Genomic DNA, 18988 nt, shown 5'->3' with positions numbered 1-18988 from the left:
TGCCGTCAAAGAGAACAAATGTGTATCAAATTTAAATACCACCAAACAAACTTAAAGTTTTAACAATGTATTAAGAAGGTTACCCAAGGCAGACTTATAATGTTATTAGAATACTTCCCTTACTCAACTTCTTTAACGAATGCGAATTTTTGAATTCTGTTCTTCCTTAATAAATAAATAAATAGAGCGATTATTTCGACCAGCTTCGTTAACGGAGTTAATCCATTAATATCTTAACGGATAACGGTGACTTGCATGTCCGACCGTCCGTTAGACTACATGATAACTCTTGAACGGAAGCGATTTTTGAATTATGTTCTTTTTAAATAGCTAACTATGGTAGGGCTCCCCTCTTTCTACATTAAGGTGCCCAACGTAATATAGCTAGGGTACAGCTTTCATTTTTCTAGATTAAGATGCCCAACGTAATAGAGCTCGGGTACGGCTTCAATCGTTCTAGATTAAGGTGCCCAACGTGACATAGCAAGGGTACAGCTTTCATTTCTCTAGACTAAGATACCCAACGTGATAGAACAGCTTGGGTACGACTCCCATCGTTCTAGATTAAGGTACCCAACGTGATATAGCTAGGGTACAGCTTTCATTTTTCTAGACTAAGATGCCCAACGTGATAGAGCTCGGGTACGGCTCCCATCGTTCTAGATTAAGGTGCCCAACGTGATATAATTAGGGTACAGCTTTCATTTTCCTAGACTAAGATGCCTAACTTAATAAAGCCCAGAGGAAGACTCCCATCTTCCTAGACGAAGGTGCCGAACGTTATACCTAGGTAGAGCTCTCATCTTTCTAGACTAAGGTGCCCAACTTAATACAGTCTAGGGTAAAGTTTCCATCTTTCTAGACTAAGATGTCCAACGTGATAGAGACTACGGTAGGGCTTCTATCTTTTTAGACTAAGGTGTCCAACATGATAGAGACTAAGGTAGGATTTTCATCTTTCTAGACTAAGGTGTTGAATTTAACGTCCCATTCAGCAGCGAGGCTATATGAGACGTGGAGCTACTGATTAACGTGGAATCCGAACCACATGAGCTCCTGCCGGGAATCGAACCTGGGTCTCCCACGCCAAAGGCGTGTATGCTAACCGCTTAGCCACGTAGGAACTCTTCCTAGACTAAGGTGTAGAACATTATAGATAATGTGGTAGTGCCGCCATCTTTCTAGACAAAGGTGTCCAACGTGATAGAGCCTAGAATAGGGTTCTCATCTTTCTAGACTAAGGTGCCCAACATAATACAGCCTAGGGTAAAGTTTCCATCTTTCTAGATTAAGATTTCCAACGCGATAGAAGCTACGGTAGGGCTCCTATCTTTTTAGACTAAGATGTCTAACATGATAGAGCCTAAAGTAGGACTTCCATCTTTCTAGACTAAGTTGTCAAACATTATAGAGAATGTGGTAGGGCCTCCATCTTTCTAGACTAAGATGCCCAACGTGGTAGAGCCCAGGGTAGGGCTCCCATCTTTCTATACTAGGTGCCCAAAGTGATAGAGATTAGGGTCGGACTCCCATCTTTCTAGTGAAAGGTGTTAAACGTGATATAGCCTAGAGTAGGGCCTTCGTCTTTCTAGAGTGAGATGCCCAAAGTGATAGAACCTAGAGTAGGGTTTCCCTCTTTCTAGACTAAGGTGCCCAACATGGTAGAGCCTAGCCTAGGACTCCCATCTTTCTAGACTAAGGTGCTCAACGTGATAGAGTGAGCTCCCACCTTTCTAAACTAAAAAACTAGGACACCCTGTGAAAATTTACAACCTATCCATAGTTACGCACTTGCTTGTTACTGAAATATTCGAGTTCCGAGTAATTCCTGGGAGACAGATGGTGTAAGTCCGATGCTATCTCGACAGAATTAGTTAAATAAAAAGTCAACACACACCAAAAGTGAGTAAGAGAGAGGAAATCATACACATCAGTTGATTATCGATAACTAATAAATGAGGTGAACAGATTATGTAAATCTGGGACTGTTGAAGTTAAATCGGGACATCTACGAACCCTAGCCTAGGTTGTATCACGTTGGGTACCTTAATTTAGAAAGATGATAGCCCTACCCCAGGCTCTATTACGTTAGGTACCTTAGTTTGGAAAGATGAGAGCCATATCCTAGGCTCTAATAAGTTGGACACCGTAGTCTAGAAAAATGAGAGCCCTACCCTAGGCTCCATCACATTGGGCACTTAAATCTAGGAAGTTAGAGCCCTACTCTAGGCTCTATCACGTTGGGCACATTAGTGTAGAAAGATGATAGCCTTACCCTAGGTTCAAGAGAAGTGCTCTGAGCTTGCTCAACATCTGAATCACGTCTCGACTTGAGATATCTTTATCAATTATTTTTTTAAATTTTTGTGGTATTTCAGAAGAAAATAATTTAAAATACAGTGTAGAATATTAAAGGCATCATAACGCTATTGTGCTGTTCCCTCGTATAACTTTTATTACACTCAGAAAAGTGTCTGGACTGTTAAAACATACGACCCACGAGTCAATAGTCGTTTTGCCTGGTCGATACAAAGGAAATTACAGTTCAGTTCTGCTGGAATATTTTTTTCTTCCCCTGTTTACGATGATGGAGAAAATTTTCTTCCTGCATATAAGCGTTGTTCTGTTTTTTCATTATTGTTATGTCGCATAAAATTACAGTATTGGTGTGAAAACACGTTAAAAGCATAAACCAAAAAGTAGAATACCAAAGTACACATTATATGCTATAACCATGTATAGAAACTCAGAAGACTAAAAGGTTATTTAGAACCATTATCTGCATTCTCTCCCCGAGTTAACAACAGTTTTAATAATTTACAATTCTCTAGCAAATGATTTGATCAATATAAAGGAGAGGAAATTGTGGTTGTTTCTTTTTTGTTTTGTCTTTCTTACATGATAAGGGGGACAGTCAGACATCAATATAGGAAAGAAGTTTGTTATTAGAAATTCCAAAAGTTTCAGCAGAGTTGCCATCTCTGCGATTGAAATCAGTGGTGTCATACACCTAGAAGAGATCGATTCTTTTTTACGAGCAAGGGAACTTAACAAGTTATGATACCTTCGACCATGGATGGAATGGGACACGTACTAGAATAAACAGCGTATATCTACCCAATAGCTTTAAAGTTCAGCGGATTATTATTATTATTATTATTATTATTATTATTATTATTATTATTATTATTATTATTATTATTATTATTATTATTATTATTATTATTATTATTATTATTAAGTATACTGCCTTTTGGCAGGTTCTGAGACTAATGAGGATTTTTCTTTTGAAGATTTGGGCCTGGAAATATTTCTTCCACGTTTCTCGATCTTCAGCCTCCTCTTTTAATTCCCAATATTTTCTTCTATTTTTCAAATGATTGACCAGTTATGTTCTTCTTCTTCCTATTCCTCGCTCTCTTTCCATCTTTCCTTTAATAGCGGAATGAAGAAGACAATTTCTTCGCAAAATATGTCAAATCCAACTGGTCTTCCTACGAATGATGATGGCTAAAAACGTCCTCTTCTATCTTATCCGTTTTGAAACATCTTGGTTTGTTGCTCTCTCTCTCTCCATTTTATCTTCTTCATTTTCCTCCAATACCACATTTCTTAGTTCTCTAAAAATGTCTTCTCTAATTTCCGTAATGTAGAAGTCTCTGAACCCCACAGTCCAATACTCCATATACAGATGGTGATCAGAAAAATGGAAACACCTGAACGAAGTTGCAACTTGCCAGATTAATATGGTGTCGGGCCACCTATCGCCTTCAGAACAGCGTTGATGCGACGTGGGATGGAGGCATAGAGGTCGTGAATGGTAGCAAGTGGAATTTTACACCATTCCTCGTGCAGGGCATCGGCCAATTCTGTGAAAGAGGATGGAGGTGGAAATCGTCGCCGGAGTCGTGTTTCCAAGACGGACCACAGATGTTCAATTATGCTGAGATCTGGGGATTGGGCGGGCTAGGGGAGGTATTGAACTTCATCCCGATGTTCCTCAAACCACGCTGCAACAACGCCAGTTGTGTGAATGGGTGCATTATCATCCTGGAAAATGGCGTCATTGTCTGGGAACAACATCCGGACCATAGGATGCAAGTGGTCTCCTAAAATTGCGACATAATCGTTGGCACTGATTCGCCCGCTAAGTGTGACCACAGGACCCAATAGTGAAAACCATGATATGGCGGCCCACAGCATCACCGAGCCGCCGCCATGTTTCACAGTTGGGCGGAGACACTGCAGATCATAAGCTTCTTTGGGCTTTCTCCACACATAAACACGGCCCGTGGTTGGGAATAGGGTGAAGGATGACTCATCCGACCACATCACACGTTTCCAGTCCTCAACGGTCCAAGTTGCATGGTCGCGGCACCATTTGCGGCATGCGAAAGCGTTATGGCCCCTGATGAGCGGTTTGGCCCGTGCAACACGACCCCGTAAGTTCATGTCATGTAATTCGCGGCGGACTGTGATTGTCGGAACAGGGTGGGGGAGGTGCTGATTGAGTTCCTCCGTCACTTGCTCCGCAGTGGCACGACCGTTCTGCGTGACAATGCGCTTTAATACCCGGCGTGACCTGTCACTCATGATTTTTTCCCGCCCACTGTTCCGCTTCCCCGATGTGGTTTTCCTGTGTGTTGTGTAGGCCGTCATCGCCTTCGACACTGTCCCACGCAACACACCCAACACAGCAGCCACTGCCGTCACATTCACTCCACATAACCGCGCACCAACAATTTGCCCTCTTTGAAAATCTGAGAGGTCTCCCATTTTACACTACCTCCGTCTGCTGCAGCCACTGGACACTGCTGTTCCACTGCGCCTGACGTAGTATGGAGACCGACCTAACACATCACCACCAGCGGTCCGGCGCTGCGGGCTCCACGACACCACTGCCAACCCATACATTTGACGTGTTGCCAACTACAGGTGTTTCCATTTTTCTGATCACCATCTGTATATAACAAACCAAGTTCCTCCTTAGTCAATATTAAGTCTGCTAGTCAGGAGTAATCTTTTCTTGTTGAATGCTTCTTTGGCTATGGCAATTCTTGACCTGATCTCTTTGGTGCAGTAAGCGACTCTCGTCAAAATACTTCCCAGATATTTGAAATTATCGACCTCTTCGAGTTCTCTTTATAGACTGAAATAGTGTGACGTCATATCCTTCTCGTTGCTATGGTGGTCGCAGTTTTATTTTCTAAACATGGCCTAAGAACCTAAGTACAAAGCGAAAACAGTGACGTATTAACTTCCAGATTACAAACATTAGATTAAAAGAAACATATATACAAGTAAAAAAAATCCAATGAATGAAGCTACAAAAAGATAGGAAAAGCAAGCAATTTGGTAAATAATGTGATAAAATATGACAAGCGTTGAAACCGAAATGTTTCCCCTGATATCGCAGATTTTGTGTATTTGTTGGTTATTTTTGGATTTTAACTTTAAATAATTCTGGGAAATCTTTATTTAGTACCATCAGTATCACACATTACATTGCATATGTGTAGACCTACAGAATTAGTGTTTAAAACTTAACCGATCAGAAATTGGTCCAGATTGAAAATTCTTAGGACGCATATGACTACAAGCTTAGTACCCTTTCTTGTTCTGATTGTTTGTTTCTTTATTTTGTATCCAATGTAACTATGCACTCATATTTGAAAGCGTGGGTGTAAGAAATCTGAATGCGCCAACATAATTAACATTATTTTCAAACTGGACAGTGATTTTTCCTTGTAGATAAATAGTATATTTATTCTATTTTCATTGTGCCGACAGCTCGTCAGTCTGTATCTTTGCTTTTACAAACCGGAGTTTTTACACTGCGTATAATTGCTTTTGTTCATTATGCATTACATGGTAATGGCGCTGTCATTTCTTATGGAATTTCTATCGTATCACTTTACGTAGAGATGTGGTCCTTGTAGAAAAAGGTTCCTTAGATGTTACTTCATGAATTACTGGATTTCACTCGTAAATTTTCTAAATAGTGGCCCCATATTCTTAATCTGTACCTTACTTTATCTTCAAAATATTATACAATTGTCTAATTAACTGTCTGTCATTATTAACAGCAGACTTAACAGTATTCTTTTGGATTCATGCATTTGTTTAGAAAAAAACATGGCGATCACCATGGTAACGAGGAGGAAATGACGACATTACTATTTCAGTCTATTCTACTCTAATCTATAAGGGCGTGTTTCCACGGGATACTCTCATGACTTTCGATTTTTCAATGTTGATTTCCATTTCATATAGTTTTCCAGCGTCAATTACTTTGTCAATAATCTCCTGTAGTCTTTCGGTTCTAGCTATAATAACCATATCATCTGCATACCTGATCTCATTAATGATCTGTCCTGCAACCTTGAAATTCCCAATTCCCATTATGATAGCATACCGTAATTACAGAAGTTGGGTGGCACCATGACAATATTTATATGCATTTTTAATATTTACAATTAGTTATACTACAATGCTCAGAGTAATGTGGTTTTATGGCATTTAACATTATTCCAGTAAATAAAATGTATTATAGTATTTAATATTATTGTGGTATACAGTGCAATTATGGTTTTATGCAGGCCGGTAGCCAGCCCAAAAAATGTAGAGGGGGCCCGGTAGAAGTTAGGAGGGCCCGACCCAACAATATTATAGTTCATCACCATATTATAGTTCATTTGCAAGCCTACCGTGAAGATTTGGGGGGGCAGTGAAAATTTAGGGGGGGCCGGCCCACCCTAGTCCCCCCCCGTGGATACGGGCCTGGTTTTATGATTACATCATTTTTATAGTATTGTGGTAGCGTCATGACGGTGTTGTGTTATTTATCAGTATTCTGCTGTTAAATACTATTAATGGATATTTTCTGATCAAAAGTTTTAATTTAATGGTTCCATAATGTAGAACTAGTCTTCAATGTAGCAAAAATCTCAGAAAAATATTTCTTGGTTGTGTAGATACAAAGCTTAAAAGAATACAAAAAATACGCTTCTTACATCACGGCAACAGAAACAGGCTGTTTGATGTCTGACGTCATATATCGGGTCCCTGCATTCGTAATCACTGTTATGGTTTGTTGCTGAAGAAAGCTATATGGTTGAAAACAAAGACAGCCTAGTGACACAGATGGTTAGGACACCTTAAATTTTAAATTTAATTTAAGACACCTTAAATTTTGTTACTTTTTTTATTCTGTGTTTTATTAACAACGTCGTACACACTTGAAAAACATGCATCGTATCTTTCTCTAAGCCGTTTCCTTATTGAGCAGCGGGGCAGACAGTTTCCACTCAACCGACCGATGACGTATAAATATGGCGGTCATTGTTATAAGCGTACGAGTAACAGACCAAACAAAATTCAATCACAAATTTCGACTACTTAGAATAAATGCATGAGCGAAAGGAAGTGTTGTCCGTAATCAGGTAGCTCTGAAGTATTTTAGTGCAATAAAGAATTTTAGTGCAAATATCCATTGTAGCAGCTATAATAGTACACATAGTGTTAGCAATGCTATTCACGGTATTTTGGTATCTTGTATTATTGTAGAAAATAGTAAATAAAATGAGAAAACCTAGTTTTGTGTGAAGCACTTATGCCTTTTAGCTTAAAGGAGACATGATTATTGAATGGTTCTGAAAGAATTGATAAAGTGTGAATTGGGAGGAAACGGAAGAACCTCAGCAGCCCACAGTGATGATCGGAGATACCCACGGGCGGGTATTAAGGTGCAGGGTGAGACTATAAGGATGTCTGGGGGAGATAACTTTTCATCGAAAATAATACAATCAAACTGGAGACAATGGTACATTGCCAGAGACAGAATGGTAAATTTGGGGAAGAACGATAAATATGGGAAGAAAAAGGTTATTTGAAAAAAGAATGGTAAATTTCAGGTAAGGATGATAATTGTGGGAGAGAATAGTAAATTTGGAGAAAGAATGGTATTTTGAGAAAATGGTAAATATGGGGGAATGGTAGGGGGAAAGATGGTAATTTTAAGGATGAATGGTAAGTTTGGCAGAAGAATATTAAATTTGAGATAAGAATGGTAGTTTTGGGGGAAATGATAATTATCTTGTAGGATTGTAAATTATGAGGAAGAACGATAAATTTGGGAGGAAAATGGTTATTTGAAGAAAGAGTGGTAAATTTCAGGTAAGGATGATAATTGTGGGAGAGAATAGTAAATTTGGAGAAAGAATGGTATTTTGAGAAAATGGTAAATATGGGGGAATGGTAGGGGGAAAGACGGTAATTTTAAGGAAGAATGGTAAATTTGGCACAAGAATATTAAATTTGAGATAAGAATGGTAGTTTTCGGGGAAATGATAATTGTATTGTAGGATGGTAAATTATGGGGAAGAATGGTAATCTTGAAAGAATGATAAATTTGGAGAAAGAATGGTAATTGTGGGGGAAATGGCAAATTTGAGGGGAAGAATGCTAATTTTGGGGAGAATGGAAAAATTGGAGGAAGAATGATAATTGTTGGGAGAAATAGCGCATGTGAGGGGACGAATAGTAATTTGTGGGAAAACGGTAAGTTTTGATGTAAGAATGGTAAATTGGGGAAAATTGTAAATTAAGGGGAAAATGGTAACCTTGGGTGAGAACGGTAAGTTTGGTGAGAGAAATGGTATATTTTGGAGGGAGAATGATAGACTTGGGTGAAGAATGGTAAATTTGGGGCAGAATGGTAAATTTTGAAGAAATTAAATCCAAGCCCTCGGAGTGTCCTCCGGACACGATGGTGTCCACTGCAAATCGCATGGTTTGGGATCAATCCTGGGTCCTCTCGCACGATAGGTGAGCGCTCTACAATTTCGTCACCACGACTCCCGGTATGGAATTATAGTACAGTGCTATCAGGAATATGGTATTTAAGATTATAACTATTATGGTAAATTTTATAAAACATTATTATGGTATACAGCGGTATTATGGTATTATAGTGACATACCATTGTTACGATGGAAGCATCATGACGACATTATGATCTTTTGTTTCATTATGGTATTTACCAGTATTTGGGTTAAATGCTAATTCAGTGGGTCATATTTTATTATATATTTCAATCTTTAATAAGAGACCAAGTAATCTTACCCGTGCTCATTCAACCAAGCAATGTCATTCGAAGCAATCAGATAAAAAAAAATGGTAGACATTCATTCAGCCGTTGACCCAGCACATCTCGTTATCTTTGGATCAACATTTTTCATCAAATAAACATTCTTCAACGAAGTCACTATTGAATATGTATATAATAATAGTATTGTGTGTGTGCATAAATATGTGGCATATACATACATTGCCGCCTGTGAAATGCAATCAATATTTTTAAACAATAATTTTAGGAATGATAAAAAAAATGGATCAAAAGATTGTGACCTTGGCCAGAAATTAGTTTTCGGATCAGGGGCCACAAAATTTTTGGACGGCACCTAAATTGAGTTACAGAAAATATGAACCTGAAGAATATTCAGTGTTGCAATCCACAAAATTACAGTGTTGCCAGAAAAACAATTTCCCTAAAATCTAAGTTAAAGCAGCGAGTAGAGGAACAAACTCAACTGCATTTGGTTACGTATCATATTGTTTTGGTTTCCTGTGAACTACTTTTTAAATAATAGTTGTATTTAGTTTGTAATAAACAAAATAGTTTTAACATACAGTTATTAAAACTAAATAATAATGTTAATTAAAAAGTACCATAAGTATATACTTAGATTTTAGGGAAATTGTTTTTTTCTGGCAACACTGTAATTTCTGTGGTTTGCAACACTGAACATTCTTCAGGTTCATATTTTCTGTTGTAGAATAGGATTATCTATGATTGTGGTGACTTGCTTTTCATTATCTCCTTTCACTGATGAATAATCAAGCAAAAGAAAAATGGTAAATTTCGTATTTTTTTTGTAAGGCAGGCTCTTTAAGTGATAATTTGGGTTTGTCTACACTATATTTAGTTCTAAGGATATAAAGCGTACAAGAAAGTTATTGATTGAAACATATTGGATCTTTTGATCCAAAAGAACTAGTTACTGATTTATAATTATGTTTAATACGTTTAATGTGTTTAATATGTTTAATACGTGACAAATAAGGAGAATGTTTATAGTGGTAGTAGAAGCAATAACGCTGATCGAAAGATAACGAACTGTGCTGAGTGGACATCTGTCAAATTTCTTATCTGATTGCTACCAACAACACTCCTCGGTTGAATAAGCACAGGTAGGATTTCTTGTTCTTCTATACAGGATTGAAATATGATAAAAACGTGGCCCACTTAAATACTGTTTAACCCGATGCGGCATTATGTTAGTATTTAACTTTATTGTGGTAAACGTGTTAATTGTTGCGGTTTAGGAGCTTCTTTTCGTAAATTTTCGATTATGACAAAGGCAAAGAGAAAAAGAAGCACTTGGTTGTTGACTAAAACATTACCTCATTGTGTTGGTTGGTGGTTGTTTAATACGGATAGCTAAGATGAGGTTTGGAGAGGGGGCAGATATCTAGTATAAACGACAAAAGCTATGCTTTTAATGTGCCGTCACCGTTTTTTTTTTTTTTCTTAAGAGATTCTCTCCTCCACCATTGATGCTTGTGGCTGGTTCGATAAGGAACGAGCGAAGTTCAATGATCACAGAGGCAGCTGGGTCCTTGTTAACGATCCGAATCGATTAGGCTATAAAAGCTGACATTGCAAATGACTACAAAATATCTCTCCCTGTTCTCCCGCCTTCCGCCCCGCTAACACTCGAAGAGAAATTCACATACCTTCTTGTCTCCTTGGTCTCCTCCCACCATTATTGAAGTTAAATGAAAAGGTACACAGGTGTCTTCAGACACAATTAGTTCTTGTCAACTAAAGAAAAGGAGAAATCACACCTGTCTAAATGTCAGGTTAATTAGTAGAAGGTTACTGCTACAATCCGTACTACAAGAAATATTACAAAGAAACTTTGGAGTAACGATTGCAGAATTTTGATGGGAAACGTGGCCAAAGTTAGTCGCTATAATTACAGTAAAATCAGTTAACTTTGATACTTTTTATTTTGTACATAGTTTGCGTTGAATTCATGTTTTTGAAATGTTGTACAGGGTAGCTGGAAATACTCCATTCCAAAATCTACATATGCCATATATATATATATATAGTACCGGTCAAAAGTTTAAACTCACTCTTGGATTTGGTACAAATGAATAAATAACACAATTGTTATGTTGCAAATACCATTAAAACAAAGTTATATTGAAAAAGAAAACTACACTTTCACCGTAACAGATGTAACATATATAGGTTATGCGTTTTTATTGCCAATTTTTGATTCTTCGAAATATCCTTCTTTTGCCTGGTTCCCAGCAGCACACATTCTTGGCGTTCTTGCTATTAAGTTCTTTAAAGTTCTGGGTCAATGTTTGTCCAGCGAGTTTGTAAAGCTTCCCACAGTTGATCCTTATTAGTACACCGCATTTTTCGAACATTTGGGTCCAATTCATCCCATAACATTTCGATAGGGTTGAGGTCAGGAGATTGAGGGAGCCAGTCCATGCATTGCAATAGCTTTTCGCTTTCTTACGTCGCAATGGATATTCTACACAATTTTGTTGTATGCTTTGGATCATTATCATGCTGGATAAGAAATCCAGAATGCACGATCTGCTGCCACGATCTAATAGCATGACGCTCCAAAATTCTCTGATAACGTTTTTTTTATTCATCACTCCCTCAATTCGTACGAGATATCCAACTGTATCGCCGGCAAAACAACCCTAAACCATAACGGAACCTACCCCATGCTTCACAGTGGGTATAAAGCATTGCGGCACCATGCATTCACCAACCAAACGACAAACACACTGCCTAAATGTATTCCTCCACAATTCAAATTTTGACTTGTCACTGAACAACACTTTTTACTATTGTTCCAGAGACCAGTTTTTGTGTATTTCGCTTATTGGAATACTTTCTCTTTGTTTTGTTTCTTTGTAGGGGTTTTTTAGCAGCTACTCGACCTTTTAACCCAGATTCACGAAGTGGGCGTTACACAGTACTCACAAACACAGGCTACTCTCTAATGGCATTTAGTTCCTCGCAAATTTCTGGAGCTGTGCGAGTCCTCTGGTGCCTACTTTCAACATATATGAACTTGTCCTCACATTTGGACGTTACTCTAAGTCTTCCAGATAGCTGGCAGCTTGTATATTGCCCAGTGTCTCTCTGTCATTTTAAAGTTGTTACAACAGCCGTCTGAGATGCCTTAGTTTTAGACGCAATTTGTCGAGTCGAATAGCTTTCCTTATGTAGTGCAACAATAAGAGCACGTGTTTGAACACTCAGCTCTGATTTGCGGCCCATTTTTTGTAATAAAAGAAAAAATGTTAATATTTCTCTCTCCGGGGCCTCCTTCAGCCGCTATTGCGAATCAAAATTTCATAATGTGGCAACGTCGCACATTAATTTGGAGCCATTAACATCACTCTAGAAACACATCAAGCAATTAAATCGATTGCTACACTTTAATAACTGATGCTAGTAACAATCTACATCGACTTTAGCTGTTATCTGGAAAGGATTGATGCAATTATTTGATAAATTAGTAGATCTACTGTACCGTTCTTTATTTGCGACGTTGCAATTCGTGTCTCCAAAGAAGGACCCGAAAAGTATACGCACACACATATTTTTTTGCGTTCTTATGACTTGTAGACTAGTACTCTGTGGTTCGTGTGCGCCATTTTTAGAACACCCGATATATACAGGGTGCGGCACGTAAAACCGGCCCGTAAAGTGAACACATAAAATGAAATGTAATATATTGAATATGATTAACTACAACACATAAATGAAATGTAATGTATTGAATATGACTACTCACCTTCACAGCAGCCTTCACAGCAGGTGCTGAAAGTGTCCTCCGCCCACTTCAACACACATGTGAGCACGATTGAGGAGATTCATATATACCCTTGTCAGTTCTTGTGTTGTATTGCTATTAGTGACATCCTGGATCCTGGTCTTGAGTTCTTCAATTGTGTGTGGATTTGTTTCGTATACTCTTCCCTTTAACAGTCCCCATAAGTAAAAGTCACACGTGGACAAGTCTGGTGACCGAGGAGGCCACAAGCCTTTGCTGATTGTCCTGCATGCATTGTGAAACAGGTCATACGTGTTTTGAGAATGAGCTCGTCAAGTTGGTGGGGGCCATGATGTTATCTGTTTGACCTTCAAAAGTACAACGCAAAAGACTTATTTTATTATCTCCCAAGTGCTGTCTAAAAGGTTTTTGGGGACCCAAGAACACCGACATGACCATCAGACAGATGTGGTTACGTGTTATGACACACAGTAGTTTTCAAGTGATTTTGGGATCTTTAAGTTAACACAGGGCAGGTCCAGAGGAGCCTAAACTTTTGAAAAAGGGATTTTTTATTTTAAAAAATCCTCATTTTCCTCGAATTCCCCTTTCCAGATATACGGGCATGCGAGTGGTACCGTTTGGAATGTTGCTTTATTTTGAAGAGAATGAAGTACGAAACAAAATCCTAGGATAAATAGTAATGTGTTAGGAAATTTTTACATTACGTTCTATTTTTTGGAAACTTTTGGGTTAGGAAATTTTTACATTACGTTCTATTTTTTGGAGACTTCTGGGTTATTTTTGGATGTTCATTATACATTGGTAAATATTTTTTCCCTCCTTAGTTTTCAAGATATCCAATTGATATTTTGCACATGCATTGCGTACACCATTTATATTTTTTTAAAAGTGATTTGGAGATCTGTGCGTTAACATAGGGCCGGTTCAGAGGGGCTTAAACTTTTGAAAAAGATTTTTTCAGAAAAATCTCCATTTTCCTCGAATTTTCCTTTCCAGGTATATGATACGGACATGCGAATAGTACCGTTTGGAAGGTTGTTTTATTCTGAAGAGAATGAGATATAAACAATGATTCTAGGATGTATAGTAATGATGCAGTAGCTGCTTGACTGAAAGTTCTACTAGATGTCATCTACGGTCGTATATCGAGTCGTCATGTTGTAGTGTATGTAATAGAGTATTACTAATAGAGGTGTGTTTCAGATGGTTCACAATACCTAAAAGATCGTTTGCGTTTAGTGATGAGCTGAACACCAAGAATTTCATTATGCACATGTCTTGCTAAGTTGACAATTTATCACGAGAATTTTTGGTAAAAGATTGACATTAATAATGTCCCGATTTGGAGCTTCAGAAATCTAGCAAGTCTGTGTAAAACGCCTTTTTCATTTTTGCTATTAATTCTGTCAACTACAGGAAGAAATATTTTAAGTGAGATATTCAGATATTGGGATGTGATGTCTTCTTCCTCCAATAGACATTTGCTCCATCATGATATGCTGACTTAAGTGATAGAGCAATGATCGTGCTCGGGACATTCTACATCGTAGAGTTATTCCATTATTTTCTTCAATAGTCAAAGATTTATCCCAAATTATTTGCAATCCGTCAGCTGTGTTTTGAATATCACCAAAACAATTCAGTATCTTTTCTAAATAAAACAGAATCAGTCAATGTGTTCTCTTTATTTTGTAGGTAATCTGAGATCTTTTCAACTTTTCAAAAAAAACTGCAAATAATTAAGTTGACATGGTACAGACACTGAAAATTCACTTCACTCAATAGACGTTTTGCTTCAGATCTTCTGCAATTCTCATTTCACATCTCAGCAATTGTTGCAATAATTGACCTCAATGTCGTCTTCATACTCACATGAGTTGCAGCCTAAAACAAATGGGTATACTGGTTCTTCTCTCGACATGAGAAAGGCACAAAAAAGAAATCACTGATATGTACCCTTGGACACATTTCAGATGAACAAGCACAGAGACAAGGTATATAAAATAACAGGAGCCTCAGTTCGCGTTTAGCGTTCTGATTGGCTCCCTGTGAGTGACGTTATGTGGAGGGACATTGCCCCGTAATTGTTTATGTCAATTGTTCTCTTGAACGATACCTTGCGATGCCCAAGGATGTTATAAAATAGAGGATCTGCCTATATGTACCTTTATCCTATTAACTGAATGAAGCTTAAAAAAAAACTAGCATTGACACGTCTGATTGGCTACTCTCGTTTCCGCCATATATGTTGGCTCAAAACACTGCGATCTTCATCATATGTAGACATATAGTGTGTCTGTCATTTATTTATTTATTTTTTATTAAATTCCTTACTTCAGATTTATATTATATAATGGTTACATGCTGCACGTATGGAGAGAGAAGAAATTATCCGGAATTAACCTTACACAGGTAAGAAAATCACCAATCATAGGATACGTTTGGCTGTGACGTATGGGTTCACGCTTTTGTAGTATGGGCAGGTCCTCTATTTTATAGCATCCTTGGCGAAACTTCCACGTGACGTCACTGACCGCAAAGTATCCTGGGAAAAATGAGAGCAGAACGCTGAATCGAGAGTTCCTTGCACAGAACTTGCCTTGTCTTGACTTATAACAACAGTTGTGGTTTTAAAAGATAAGTCGCAGCTATTAGTCATGTCAAATACCGCATTAGAAATTGTTGTAAGGTAATGAAATTGTATAAAATAATAATTGGTTTGGACTAAAAGATGTAGTTACGACTGAAGCCGTAACCAAAATGGTGCATGCATATAACCAGAATTCTCCCCTGTTAAACAATGTTGTTATACAGTGAAATTATTGTAAATAAGAAAAGCAGTGACGCCAGAGATGTCCGCACACTTTAAAGTTTGTAACCAAAATAAAAGAATCTTAAAACAGCACTTGCATTAAATAAAACATTGTATTAAACAGGAGCTCGAGACAGTTCTTTATACCCTGACGCCATATTTCCTCGAACTCAAACACAGATTCCTGAGCGAAATCAAATTCAACTCCACAACGCTACAATGAAGATTTTTCAAACAAATTTGTTTGCAGTTAAATTTGTTGCCTACTCAGATAAGACATGCGGTGGTTTATTGTAAACAATTGTGTAACCTTTTTTCAAGAAAGCTATTGCCGACATAGAGTATTATTCTCAGTGCTGCCAACCTAAAACATCATAAAATTTAATCTCAAGAGACAAAAATTCCCATTTTGCTATTGAAATTCCCACGTAGTACTAATTACAAAAATTATAAAATGTAAAAAAAAACACACACAGTTAAAGTACTCCAATATCTGTATGAATTATCCTTAAATTGTGATTTTCCATTTTTAGAAAATAGTTTATGTATAAAGTGTGTTCGTCAATCGAGAACAAACATATTACGTTGTCAGAAATGCATTATCTACAACACGTCTTTGTGCTATCACCTTCTAATCGTCATAACGACAACCAAAGGAACGTAAATCTAAGAATTTTTGGAATTTTTGTTTGCTTGGATTATGAACATAGTTCTCAAAAGCCCCATTTGGAGTTATTTGAATGTCATTGACTTGTCTGCTATGCAAACATGTGTTTACCATCTTATTAAAACATTTGTTTGGAAAAAAAAAGAAACTTTTTCCCATCTCTCCTGTAAACCTACGAAAATGGAGTTACGTTATCCTGGTTCTCATACGACGTAATGAGCGTAACGATACTTGAAAATGTTTGTTCTCCATAAACTTCTTATGGAGTATTACAAGAGTTGATTGCTTCTGGTTTACTATTTTATTTTGTTTATTTCTTTAATTAATATATTTATTAATTTATTTTGTTTTTCTTTCAAAAATGAGAGCTCAATTTGTGTTCTTTGCCTCTTGATTTTCTAGTATTACACATTAATAAGTCACTTCACAAATCACTTGCGCACTAGCATGCACTTTTCGAAATAATGAACAAAAGAAATTCGAGCCAAACGCACTCTATAAAAATTGGTTATGTGAGTACCATAGGATTCTGAAATATGTATTTTTGGATAGCGCACATATTAGTCCCTAAGTGAAGTCTTGACCTGCCTACGGTAGGTCCCATAGTATTGGAGCTGTGGACCTTTAAAGTTTATTTTTTCATGTTTTTGGCAGCCTATAACTCCGAAAGGAAGCATTTGTGCACCCAGGTTGGTCTATACTTTTTGTCTTATCTTGGTGTTAGGAATCACCTCCCAAACGTTGTCGGTGTTGTTTTGAAACACACTATATATGTAAAATCCCATATTTATTGCCTATTTCCCTTTTCTAAAATCAATAAAATCAGAAAATACCACGAAACGGGATTTTCTCCACAGGTTGGCATCACTGATTATTTCGCTCCTTCTCTTATTAAAATGAGATAATACCTCTCGTCGTTGTCTATTGTTCAATCGGCTTCTTGGAAAGTAAGATCATTTCCTTCAGTGCAACATATAAGTTCCCAATAACACTTTTTTGTAACAAAAATAAAGAAAGTTTATTCACTTGTTATTACAATTATTCGCATCGCATCATTAGCACAAAGATTCGACTTAAAAACATTGTTATTAAGAGTTAAGATGCCTCATCCCGGCAAAATTAAAATACCACTAATTTTACAGTAATTATGTGATATCTTCAAATAGATAAAAGATAATTGAAATGTGGAACAAGAATTTGCTAGACAATATTATTTTGTGTAAGGTACCGTTATCACAAGTCACCTAGTGGCTTTCCGTTTTCAGCCGTTTACAAACGCGAAAATAAATGCCGAGTTTCAAAATGGCCAGAAGTCGAAAGCAGATAAGTGGGTCGTGATAACGATATCTCATGTAAAATGATATTGTCTAGGGCGCTCTTGTTCCACATTTGGATTATGTTTTATCTATTTGAAGATATCACATAATTACTGTAAAATTAGCGGTGTTTTAATTTCGCCGGGATGAAGCCTCTTAAAGAGAGTGATAGAATCATCGAATTGCATTACAATTGAAATTACAAATTAATCATTTTGAAGTATAGGGCATTGGACAAATTGATCTAATTCTGTTAGGGTGGGCTAGGGTATCCACCAGTATACTATTTTAGGTATAGTATAGGCACAGTAAGGTAGTATAACTATTTTACCGGACAGTTCGGTTTTTGATCTCCTTGTTCGGTATCCGATATTACCTCAAAATCGGACGTTAAATGTCCAGTAGCTTTTCCTCTTATACTAGTCCTATTCTCTGTTCTATTCAGATTATTTTGGAGTGACGAAAAGATAGTTTGTTGAAGAACATGGTTAAACCAGAGCTTATAATTCGCTTTGATATCGACCTGTCGTGTGCGAAATTTTCTGAAGAGTTGAAGATAGGAAAATTTACTGAAGTTATCCAAACTGCTAAAGGTCAACAAAAGTACATTTTTAAGAGCGCAGCTAACACTGCTTCATCCTCAACTACATCTTCCAATTAAAGAATGCATCCAGATCCGTTAAAACTATGTAGGCATTATTAGACATTACCAGCCCCAGCAAAGCTGGTCAGACTTACATTTTAAGTAGGGTCCAAGGGCGCCCATGTTGTGGTTTCCAAGGGGGGCAAATATAAGCAACGTTTCAAATATAGTTTCAAATTTTGCTGTAACTAATGTAAAAATTCTATTGGGTTTTCGATATTCCCAAGTACAATTTCCTCTTAGGGGGGCAGGCGACCCACCTTTCCCCCTGATGGGCGCCCTTGGTAGGGTCTATATTTTGTGCGTGCCATAAGTATATCGGGTGTTGTAAAAATGACGCTTACAGATCACAGAGCACTGTTCTACAGACCAAAATAAAACGAAAACGTTATATGATGGTATCCCTCCAGGGCCTCTTTCAACCGCTATGGGGAGTCAAAATTTCCCAATGTGGCAACATCGCAGATTAACTTAGAGTCATTAGCATTACGAATATAACAAGCAGTTGAATCGATTGCTATACTAATAAGTGATGCTAGTGTCGATCAATATCGATTTTAGCTGCCATCTGGAAAGAATAGATAAAACTATTTGATAGATTGGTAAATCAAATCTATGATTCTTTATTTGCAACGTTGCCACATAATT

The sequence above is a fragment of the Thermobia domestica genome, chromosome 14 (genome assembly GCF_964235325.1).
Source record: "Thermobia domestica chromosome 14, izTheDome1.hap1.1, whole genome shotgun sequence".
Classification (NCBI taxonomy): domain Eukaryota; kingdom Metazoa; phylum Arthropoda; class Insecta; order Zygentoma; family Lepismatidae; genus Thermobia; species Thermobia domestica.
This window is presented reverse-complemented; position numbering follows the sequence as displayed.